Genomic DNA, 11,382 nt, shown 5'->3' with positions numbered 1-11,382 from the left:
TGCAAAGACTGCAAGAAACACTATATGGAGCAAACAGGCAGACAACTAGCAATCCACAGCCACGAGCACCAACTAGCTACTAAAGCTGTCCCTAGTAGCCACACACACAGATGACAAGGACCACAAATTCAACTGGGACAACACAGCAATCATAGGACAAGCCAAACAGAGGAGAGCCAGAGCATTTCCAGAAGCATCACACTCATCCACGCACTCCAACAACAAGCACGTGGACCTAGACCATTATACCGGCCACTACAACAAACAACCAGTACCAGCAACAGGAAGCAGCAGAAACAGATCCATATAAATTCCAGAAGAGACAGCACAGCAGTGCTTCACAGGAAGCTCCAAAGCACTGAGGATGTTACCTAGACAGGCGACGAAACATTTGCAAATCAACTTCGCAGCTCGGCAAACACACCCACAAACATGGCACTCGAGCTACAAGTGTTTACGCAAACCTTGAATGCAAGCCATGATCCTCACAAGAAAAACCACAGTAGTACCTATTGCAATGAGTATGGGCTCAAACATAGTGCACCATATTGCACCAACCCTTGTTTCCATTTTTCTCAATGTAATATAAATTTCATACCAATACATTTATTTTAGAAATTTAGTGCTATTTTAACTCACTGGTTTTCTTTGATGTTGTGATGGAACTACTGGATGGAGTACCCAGTGAATGGAATGTACATGGATTGCAGTATGACTTTTTAATAGAAGTCCTTTGCAAAAATTGATATTAGAAATAATGAAAGCAGATATCGGTGGAAACGTGTTACAAATAAATGGCATTAGGTGACCAATTAAAACCCAGATGATGCTGTAATGGGGATTATCACCAACTAGAGAGAATATTACCAATAGGCCCCAAAGGGATGTGTCGTTTGGGAGCTCTTTTACTGAACATTTTCATAATGAGGATTGACCAGTGTTGCAGCAATGTTCTAGATGATACAAAGCAAATGAACGTAGTTGACACCGTTGTAGAAGAATCACTCAATGTTCTATAAAAAAAATTACCAGGAGATGCGGAAATTCCTTCACAAAATTAAACTTCAATCTTGCAAAATCAAAGCTGTGATTTATAGATTAGATTAGATTACTTACAATGTGGAAACAGGCCCTTCAGCCCAACAAGTCCACACTGACCCGCCGAAGCGCAACCCACCCAAACCCATTCCACTACATTTACTCCTTCATCTAACGCTAGGTGCAATTTAGCCTGGCCAATTCACCTGACCTGCACATTTTTGGACTGTGGGAGGAAACCAGAGCACCCGGAGGAAACCCACGCAGACACGGGGAGAACGTGCAAACTCCACACAGACAGTCTGCCTGAGGTGGGAATTGAACCCAGGTCTCTGGTGCTGTGAGGCAGCAGTGCTAACTACTGTAGCACCGTGTCTTTCCTGGCTCCTCTCAATTTCTTTGATCTCCTCCAGTTTATACAATTTGTTGGCCCCACGCTCATCGGATAATATTAGCATAGCCAATCACACTGGCTTGCTTTATCTTTCTAAACTAACCATCATCTGCCACACCGGTTCCCTCCATCACACTTAACCTATCTTATTACGACACCAAAATCTTCAGCATTAGCTCATCTCCCAGTGATTTAACTAACCTATCACAATGCACTGCCATTATCTGCTACTGGAGCCCTGTAACATGATCCTGGGCATACTTTGCAACACTGAGTTAACTACATGCCTGCCATCATAACTTCCACAACACCAGGTTTGAACTGGAAGGATTTGAATATTAGATAACTGGGTAGATAGCTGGTGGATGAAATTCAACACAAAGAAATGGGGGCAAATAAAATAGAAAGGAGCGGTGACTTAATGAAAAGGAAATAACACACATGAAAACTGAAATAAGTTGAAGCTGTCCTAACAATGCTCAGTCACAAATAAAACAATCAGACCCAATGTTGCACTGAAAGAGAGTGGTAATCCTCCCAGCTTGAATTCATTACTATGACTGCACTTAGACCACAGTTGTGGTCACTACAATATGAGAAGGATATTGCAGCTATTGAAGAGATATAAAAGATCGAGGCAATAAAGAAATTGAATTCTCAGAAGCGGTATTATAAACTGAGCATGTTCTCACGCAAAGAGCCAGAGGAATGTTAGGATGACTGAAGATTCTAAATAAACTTAAGAATGCGGGTAGTTACCAACTCATTCAATTTGTCCAGAACAGAAAAGGCACAGCCCATATTTGAGGGAGCTTAAATTCTAAACAAATCAAAATAATACTGAACAATTGGTAAATTTATGGAAAAGGTTTGAAGATACTTGAAGCAGGTAATGTTTAATAGAAGATTCTGAAAGAAATAATTTGGGATGCAGTAAATTGAGCAATGTCATGGTCAGCGTAACCAGGGGGAATAGCTGACTTTGGAGCCATATACCTCTCCATTGCATTTCCCCAATTCTTACCCGGATCTTTGTAGACTAACCAATAGAGATTGATGGCCTGATTATTTAACAACTCCATATTCGATTCATAGGACTAACAGGGTGATTGGAGGTGAATGACAGAAGGCAAGTGAGAAGATCTTTTATCATCTGAGAATTCTCATGTTCCTATTCTACCCTTCTTTTCATCTATGGAGGTTTCCTACTATATTAGCCATGACCTCCCTCTCTCTGTCTCTCTCTCCTAGATTTCTGAATGTTAAAAATGATAGGATTCCCTCCTGGTAATGGTTGAATGCTCTGTCTGTAGTCTCCTCCAGACCCTTAAATTTGCAATGATCTGCAATTCTCGAATTGTAATCTCAAGCATCCGCGATTTTAAATGGCTCCACAACTGGTGGCAATGTTTTCAGCTGCCTGCACTGCAAGATCTGGAACTCCTCCCGGCACTTCTCCACCTCTGTATCTCACTTACCTTTTTTAAGATGATCCCTGGAACGTACCTCTTTCACCAAGCACTTGATCATCTCCTCTATGATCGCCTTATGTGGCTCAGTTTAAAGGTTTGCTTTATAATCTTCCTGTGAAGAACCTTTGAATGTTTTATTACATTAGAGGCACTATGTAAATAAAGGTTGTTCAGATACCCCACTGTGGACATTGAGGTGGGAACTTCAAGAAAACTACATTCAAACCATTTGCCCATTTTTTGTGTATGGAAAGGTACACTTTAATGTGATAGGATGACTACATATTGGAAAGTACTTTCCTTCATTGCATACATTTTTATTTGAAGAATACACATGTATAAGCTGTCGACTAAATAGTACCCACCCAGACAAAGAGCAAGGAATACAAGTAGTACTGAATCAAAAACCAGAGAAGATCTGGGTTAAGTTCTTGTTCTGTAGTGAATTAGCTGAGCTCAGCGGCAAGACCAAGATAGGGACCTCATGTTTTCAGTGCATCGTTTTCTTTGGCTCATTGTCAGTTTCACTCCAATTGTGCTACTGCCTTAAGTCTAAAAACCGTGTTAATAGATCATTTTTGTAAATTAGTAAACAGCAGAAAATAGCCTTGAGATCATTCTGTGTTTGAAACAATAAAAGCTTTTAATGCTTAATTTAAAGTTTCAAAAGTTTGCTTCATACTGGTTACAGATGGGTGGTTATAACATCACTTGTAATAGGGTGAAACCAGGACAGGGCAAGTTGATTATTTTTCCAACATAGAAACACAGAACATAGTTGCGGGGTGGGCCATTTGGCTCTTCGAGGCTGCTCCACCATTCAGTATGATCATGGCTGATCATGCAATCTCGATATCCCACTCCCATGTTCTCTTCATACCACTTGATCTCTTTAGCCACAAGGGCCACATCCAGTTCTCTCTTGAATATACCTAACAAACCGGCCTCAACAGCTTTCTGTGGGAGAGAATTCCATTGGTGCGCAACCCTCTGACCAAAGAAATTCTTCCGTATCTCAGTCCTGAACGGCTTAGCCCTTATTTTTAGACTGCTTTAGCAACACTTCAGATATAAAGTGACTGCAAAGAAATAATTAAAAATATTCAAGTTGAAAAACTAAAAACAGTTGTACCCATCAGTTATGTGTGAACATGACGAGCAAAAGAAAAACAACATGTTTTGTATATTTGTGCCATATTCATGACACCTGCAGCAATGAGATCCTTTATGACCCACCTTTCATCTCCAAACCTAGCAGCTACATAATAACCTGGGAAAGACAGGAAAGAAACTGGGCAGATGAGGGAAAAATATACAATGGGAAAATTCTTCCATTAACTTGATAGGGCCTACATGCTGACAGTCTTCCAGATCAGGTGCATTTAAAATTGTGGAAAGAGTTAAAGGGTAGGAGGATGGGAGGAGGGCTCAACAGAGGTTAAAGTTTCTAGAACAAGTAATAGGACAGAGAATATGGAGAGGGTCCGGAACCTAACTTCAGGGACAGCAGTTAAGGGGACAACTGTTAGAGGTGGGGCAGACCAACACAGGACTAATATTGTTATACTTAAAATGCACACAGTACATGAAACAAGGTAAATGAGCTCTTAATACAGATTGGAATTGGGGGAATACAATGTGTATATCACAGAGAAGTGGTTGAAAGAGGATCAGGGCTGGGAACTAAATATCCATGGATACGCATCCAATCAAAAGGACAGGCAGATGGGCAAAGGGGCCAGGGTTTCCTTGTTAGTAAGAAATGAAATGAAATTGATAGCAAGGGATGGCAGGGAGTCAGAAGGTGTAGAATCAGTGTGATAGAGTTGAGGAAGTGCGAAAGGAGAAGAGACCATGATGGGAGTGGTGTTCAGGCCTTCTTGCAGTAGTCAGGGTATGGAGAAGAAAATAAATCAGAAGATCAAAAAGGTATGTGAGAAAGGCACTATTACGATAATCATTGGAGGCTTGAATATGTAGCCAGATGGGGAAAAACAGTTAGGTAGCAGATCTTAAGTCAATTAATTCATGGAATGTCTACGAGATGTTTCTTTTTACACAGCCTGTGGTGGAGCCCACTAGGGAACAGATAATTCTGGATTTGCAGGAATGAGGCAGATTTGATTAGGGAGTTTAAGGTGAAGGTACCCCTCAGGCCCAGTCAGCATAACATGATAGAATACATATTTGAACACCCTCTGCAGTTTGAGGGGGAGAAGCTTGAATCAGATGTATGGTATTATAATTGAATAAAGGTAACTACAAGGACAAGTGGATGGAGCTGGTCAGACTTAATTAGAAGATGATGGAGTTGCAATGGCAGGAGCTTCTGAAGATAATCCAGAGGCACAACAGAAATTCATCCCAAAGAAGAAATATATTAAGGGGAGGATGAGGTAACTTGCTGAAGTGGGAAGTCAGGAACAGCATTAAAGCAAAAGGAAAATTTGTGGGAATCCAGAGGATTGGGAAGCCTTTAAAAACCTGCAGAGGATAATGAGAAGATCAACTGGGAGGTGGGGAGAAGATAAAATATGAGAAGCTAGCTACTAATATAAAAGAAGACTGCAAGAGTATTTTTAAATCTAAACAGTAAGAGAAGCAAGAGTGGACATTGGACTGCTGGAAAATGAGGCTGGAGAAGTAGTAATGGAGAACAAAGAAATGGCGAATTGAGTAGGCACTTTGTATCAGCTTTCATTGGGAAGACATCAGCAATATACCAGAACTTCAAAAGAGTCAGGGAGCAGAGGTGAGTGTAATGGCCATCACTGAAGAGAAGGTGCTGGGGAAGCTGAAAGGTCTGTAGATGGATAAATTAGACTGGATGGACTACACCCCAGAGTTCTGAAGGAGATAAATGAGGAGATCAGAGTGGCATTGGTGGTGATCTTTCAGGAAACTCTGGAGTCAGGGACAATCCAAGAGGACTGGAAAATGGCTAATGTAACACCTCTGGTCAAGAAAGGAGGATGGCAAAAGACAGCAATCTGAAGGTTAGTTAGCCTGACCTCAGTTGTTGATAAGATTTTAGATTTCACTAGTAAGGATGAGATTGCAGAGTACTTGGAAGCATATAGTTAAAAAAGGAGCAGAGTCAATGGGAGATCATGCTTGACAAATCCTAGAGAAAAGAGAACCAGTGGACGTGATTTATTTGGCACTGGAAGCTGCCAACTAACAGCCCATGGTATTAGGGGCAAGGTACTGGATGGATACAGAATTAACTGATTGACAGAAGGCAGAGAGTAGGGATAAGGTGTCTTTTCCAAGATGACAGCTGGTGACTAGTGGAGTTCTGCAGGGGTCAGTGTTGGGTCCACAACTATTCATTTTATACATTAATTATCTGGACAAAGGAACTGAGGGCATGGTTGGTAAGTTTGCAGATGACAAAGATATGTGGAAGGACAGGAAGTGTTGAAGAAACAAGGAGGCAACTGAAGGACTTGGATATGCTAGATGAGTGGGCAAAAAGTGGAATATAAAGTGTGAGGTTGTAAGTTTGCTCGCTGAGCTGGAAGGTTTGTTTTCAGACGTATGGTCACCATACCAAGTAACATCATCAGTGAGCCTCTGGTGAAGCGCTGGTGTTATATCCTGCTTTCTATGTGTGTGTCTTGGTCTGTTAAGGAGGGTGATATCATTTCCAGTTCTTTTTCTCAGAGGATGGTTGATGTGGTCTAAATCAATGTGTTTATTGATGGAGTTCCGGTTTGAATGCCAGGTCTCTAGGAATTCCCATACGTGTCTCTGTTTAGCCTGCCCCAGGATGGACGTGTTATCCCAGTCGAAGTGGTGGCCTTCTTCATCTGTATGTAAGGATACTAGTGATAGTGGTTCATGTCTTTTTGTGGCTAGTTGATGTTTATGTATCCTGGTGGCTAGTTTTCTGCCCGAGTGTCCAATGTAGTATTTGTTACAGTTCTTGCCGGGTATTTTGTAAATGACATTAGCTTTGCTGGTTGTTGGTATAGGATCCTTTAGGTTCATCAGCCAACAAACACATTCTGATTTCTCAACAAACCCCAACAAGCAAACATAACACATCCAGAAACCCTAGCTACTCTCCCCAACTCAAAGACATCTCTGAAATAACTTCCAGATTACTCTGACCCCCTTGGCATCCTGGTAGCCCACAAACCTGCCAGCACTCTGAAACAGCTATTGAGGCTGTAGAAGCCAAGTCATTGAGTGTATTTAAGACAGAGATACACAGGTTCTTGATTAGTAAGGGGGATTAAGGATTATGGGAAGAGGGCAGGAAAATGGTGTTGAGAAACACGTCAGCCATGATCGAATGACAGAGCAGATGTGATGGGCTGATTGGCCTAATTCTGCTTCTCTACCTTATGGTCTTCTTGTCCTATGATGGGCTGAGCCTTGTTTCTCAAATCGGGCTATGGGCCAAGTGCTGGCAAATGAGACTGGATTAATTTAGGGTAGCTGGTCAGCATAGACGATTTGGACTGAAGAGTCCATTTTCGCGCTGTACAGCTCTATGACTATGTAGAGTAATGAGTTCGCAGAATGTTTAATGACAAAAAGGTTTGAGTATCGTGTTATTTGCAGAGCTCTGGAAGGAGGCAAATGGTCTATCAGGGTTTAAGTAAATGCATGTAAATATAAAGTTTTGAGGAAAACATCTTGGACTCAGCAAGAAACCGTACTTGCGACACTAAAACTAGTCAGGTCCCATACACACAAATTAAGCAAAATCTTTCTCTGCAGCAGAGAAATATGAAGTTCAACTCTGCTCTGCCACTCATTTAGAAGGAAGTTATATTTGTAACATTAATTTTAGCTCAAACATCAGAATGGACAATATCCATCTATACTAAAAAATTCTGTCACCCTCAATTTATGGAGACTTAAGGTTCCCAAGATCAAATGCAAATTATATTGTTCCATTAACAGAAAATCACCTTCCCTTGCAGCAAACTTCAGGGATTACATGCCCAGATGAAACATTTCTCAAGTGTGATTCAGTGCTTTCCTGAGCATCAAGCCTTTTATATTTCCTAGCTCAGTATGGTTACATTGCTATGGGCCGGGTGTCTAAATCCATCGTGATGAAAATAGCAAAGTCAGCAACAATTGCCAGTAACAACAGAAGCCAGCAGGAAGTTTCCATAGGTCCATAGGTCCATAGGAAAACTACACCTTTATGTTTCAGTAACTAACCTCAAAGGTCCAAAACTCATCAAATCATAGAACAGTGAAAAAGTATTATTGCATCTTGAGAGAATAGATACACTATTCATCATTTTGAAAACGGTTAACTTGGCTCAACACAAGGGCTCCACTTATGAGGTGACACTTAACACCATTACGTTGTTTAACATTAGCTTGATCAAAAGTCACAATGCAGAATGCAATTTGAAAATGTGAATGGTCAGCAAATTGCTGGTACATGGAGTACAAATATGGTTTTAAAATATCCCAAAATCAACACTAAAAAATACACTATTCCAATTTTTAACTAAAGAATGGGCAATTTGTCGAAAAGGCAGAGCTAGAAAAATTATAATCCGCTTTACTGTGTCTATCATTGTGGCATGTAATGCTTGGAAAGAGAGTCCAGCCCAATACAAAGATCAGTACTGTGGCCTTGCACTTCAAAGCTGGAAACTATGGAAACAGAATGCACCAGAATGTTTCACGTGAAATGTATTTTATAAACACAACCTAGCCCACCCAGCAACGTTCACATCCCATAAATTAATTTTTGAAATTTGTAATGTAGCGAGGAATCTTGTGTGCATTGGAAGAAACAGTGATACTGCATCTTATGTAATTTTACATTTGAACTGTCACGTAAGGTATTTCACAAAATGTTTGGAGTAAGAGTGTATCTTTTAACAGAAAGTTCAGCTTCAAAAATGACAAGTCTTTACAGGGAGACAAAGTTAACCTTGGTTTTAATTCATGTTATGTTAGTTATTTCCTGGCAGATTATCTTCAAAGAATTGTAGGATTAATAATTCCACAATTCAGGTTAAAATACAATAAACTTCTAAACTATAAAGACATACTTCACTTACTTTAACTGACCTCTAGAGGGTAACATTATCAATCAAACTAAAAATTTGATTAATAAAGATTACGTTAACACCTCCCTTCCTTTTTCAATCAGTTATAGTTTCTTCTCTATTTTCCACGCGTTGGGGGTCAGCCAATTAACTATATTCTGAACTTGCAAAGTGCATTGATTCTAATTATGACTATCTTGGTTACAGCATCAAGAAGTGTTTGACTGATCAACTAACTCCTCAGTTTTCAATTCCAGTCATTCTAATTTGAAATACATGCTACTTGAAGACTGCCTCCATGGGGGTCTTGGAGGAACACCCTACAGTGTCGGACTATGCAAGCTCACAAACCTACGAGATCAGCATACTGATTCAGAGTAATATTAGAGACTAGGTGTGCAGAGGTTGCCAAGAGTGAAAAAGGAATGAAGTGTTGAGGTTAGTCTTTCAAAATCAAGAGTCTCTGAATAGCATCTTCGGTAATGAATCCCCAGATTGTGTAAACATGAGCTGATAGAAATATAGGGAATATTTTAAAAATACAGTCATATGAACATGGAAAAGAATCTTTTAGCCAAACTGAAACTGAAGCACACCCAATATAACCTGCTTCCTCAACTGATATATTTTACAAAAATGCTCGTTCAACTTCCTCCTAAAGTTATTGACCATTGCCAGTTTCCTCCTGGACCAGTCCAATCTCAGCATTTCGACTCTCTGCATGAAATGAAACAGTACATCTCATCTGTACACTGACCTTGCCTTTCAGAGCTTAATTTTGTGTCACCATCTCCGCCATACTCTGCATAAATCCCTGCAGTTAAGAATTCGACTTTTACAAATTTTGAAGAACCTCGAATACCCTAAAATCAGATCTCACTTCAGTTTTGCGATCAAAAGACAGCACTTAAAAAGAAACACAGAGCAGTCCCTGTGTTGCTCAATGGCTATTGGAACTTTGTGGCTATTTCACTGGGTCATACTGGTAACAGTGGTTGATATCAGTGGCTGAGCAATCAGTTGAGATCCTTGGCTTTGCAGGTTAGCTGACATACTTTTATCTGTTCTTAACGTGATCACCAGCTTTCAGAACTCTGAGTGAAAGCACAATTTATTCTTACTTGTAGTACAGGAGTGTTTAGTGTCTGCGCTCTGGTCCCCACTGACACATCAGCTGACCAATACACGCACCAGATTTTTAAATAAAGTTTTTTCTGGAAGGGTTAATCATAAAGAGCGATGTTCTAAATGCCAAAATGGCCACCAGCAACATAAGGCCATTCAGTCCACTTCTTCATTCAATGAGATCATTGGTAATCCTCAATTCCCTTACTGATTAAAAAGCTATCCAAGTCTTAAGTATGCTTAGTAACCAAATCTCTACAGCCCCCTGCAGTAAAGAATTTCACAAGTTCACTACCCTCAAAAGAAAATCACTTATCTATGTCTTAAATGAGTGATCTTGTATTCTTTTACTCTGGTCCTAAACTCTCCCACAAAACAACCTTTCTGCATATACCTTTGAGGTACCCAAGAATCTTGTATGTTTCAATAAGGTCACCTCTCATTCTTTCATATTCCAATGGATACAAGCCAAAACTACTTGAAGCCAGTCCCCTTCATATCTAATGTATCTTCTCTAGACTGTTCAAAGTATTCCAGATGTGATCTGACTAATGCCTTGCATAATTTTAGCAAGGCCTCCCTTTTTATACTGCATTCCCTTTGTAATAAAAGGTCATCATTTCATTTCCCTTTCCTATTACCTAACGAACCTGGAAGCTAGCTTTTTGTGATTCATACATGAAGATTTCCAAATCTCTCATACTTGAGAAAGCGACAACCTCCTCCATTTAACTAATATTCATCTCCTCTATTCAACCTCTCAAAGTGCATAACATTACATTTCCCCATGTTATATTCCATTTGCCAAATTTTTTCACACTTGCTTACCGTCAATATCCCTCTGTAGATTCCAAAGGTCATCCTCACCTCTTGCCTTCCCACCTGTGTGTGTCATGTGCAAACCTGGCTTTAGCACATTCACTTCCCTCATTCAAGTCATTAATATATATTTGAAAATAATTGCAGCCACAGCACCAGTCCTTGCAGCATTCCACTAGTTACAGACTGCATTCCTAAAAATGTCCTTGCTTATGTCAACTTAGTCTTATATTAATTAGACAATCCTGTATCCATGTTAACATGCCACCCCCAAGTACTTATCTTAAGTAGCCTAATACATAGTACATTAAGTGACTTCTTAAACTCCACATAAATTATTTACTACTTTATCTATCCTGCTTACTACCTATTCAAAGAATTCTATAAAACTGAAGCTGCCCTCAGTCTGCCTGATTGTATGCATTTCTAAATCCTCTGCTGTTATATCCTTTATATCAGACCCTAAGTTTCCCACAAACAAACAATAACTGGCCTACAGTTC

The sequence above is a fragment of the Chiloscyllium punctatum genome, chromosome 38, assembly GCF_047496795.1.
Source record: "Chiloscyllium punctatum isolate Juve2018m chromosome 38, sChiPun1.3, whole genome shotgun sequence".
NCBI classification, from domain to species: domain Eukaryota; kingdom Metazoa; phylum Chordata; class Chondrichthyes; order Orectolobiformes; family Hemiscylliidae; genus Chiloscyllium; species Chiloscyllium punctatum.
This window is presented reverse-complemented; position numbering follows the sequence as displayed.